This window comes from Syngnathus scovelli, chromosome 2, assembly GCF_024217435.2.
Source record: "Syngnathus scovelli strain Florida chromosome 2, RoL_Ssco_1.2, whole genome shotgun sequence".
Lineage (NCBI taxonomy): Eukaryota > Metazoa > Chordata > Actinopteri > Syngnathiformes > Syngnathidae > Syngnathus > Syngnathus scovelli.
The window spans coordinates 15,952,827-15,954,014 of NC_090848.1; positions in this window are offsets into that span (position 1 = coordinate 15,952,827).

Below are 1,188 nucleotides of genomic sequence, written 5' to 3' on the forward strand. Positions count from 1 at the left end.
CACATAAGCCGGCGTTGCTCTGCTCTGGTCCAGGCCGTAATTGTTGTTTGCAGCTGTTAGTTTGAGCGATAGCTCAGTTGATTTTATGTGACAACGGTACGTCCATTCTCTGCAAAGTCGCGAGTGTCAGAGCTAGCTCCTGAGAAGTGAACAAAAAACTTGCTCAGAATTGGAATCATGTAAAAACACAGCAATTACTGTGGTTGGGAAAAGGTGCGACTACCGCTACGCAACAGGACTTGACCTGACCTCTTTTAATCCCCTTTCATGCCTTAGGGTTTATGCCTTAGACCATCCTTTCGTAACTTTAGCGACGAATCCCTAACTAACCCAAGTTCCCGGTGAGTCATCACCTGCAAATCATTCGGACTATGCTGAGCTAATGGATCAGTAAATAGATTTTTAGTTCCACATGAATGCTAATTTGCTGGTGGTTGTGGTCGGAGCGCCTCATTAGGCTCAGGCTGAGATCAATTTGGGATTCAGTAGTCTTTGTTCCAAAACTGAGATGCTTGGCTTGTGCCCAAGTTAGGTTGATCTTGATTCCTCAGATTTGGGCTAGAATTCTGCTGAAGGAACACAATGCAATGCTCATGAGATTGAACAGTTTGGAATTTAGCCAAAATGTCTCAAGCCTAAATTTTGCCTTCAGAATAAAACATTTTGTACTTTGCTCCCCCTATTATTTTTTTTCCCTGCAATGCTACAAAACAAAGTACATACTTAAGTACCATTTTCAGCTTTGCAATAGCCTACGTACTTTCACAATTACTTTTGCACTCTCGATTTGTGAGCAGATATCTGCACTTTCTTCATCTTGGTAAAAATACATGATCAAATCCTTTTTTTTAATTCCCTGCAACAGAATGTTAAAGAAAAGAAATAAAAAGCAAGAGGTGAAATCAACGGTGGTACAGATCTGGGTTAAGTGATTGAGATTTTAGGAACAGAGGCGAGAGTGGCATGGAGGAATGTCAACCAGGCTGCATTAATGACAATGATGAAACATACTCGGAGAACAACTCTAAAGCAAGTTATTCCCCATCCATAGTCTAATCTAAGATATATTTTTGAAGTTAGTACTATCATCAAGCTGTTTTAGTGTCACATGCTTCCTTGTTTTGCACTTTCACCATGACTCAAATAGAGTACACCAGAGAGTTTCCATGAAGTCTGAACAGTCAAGAG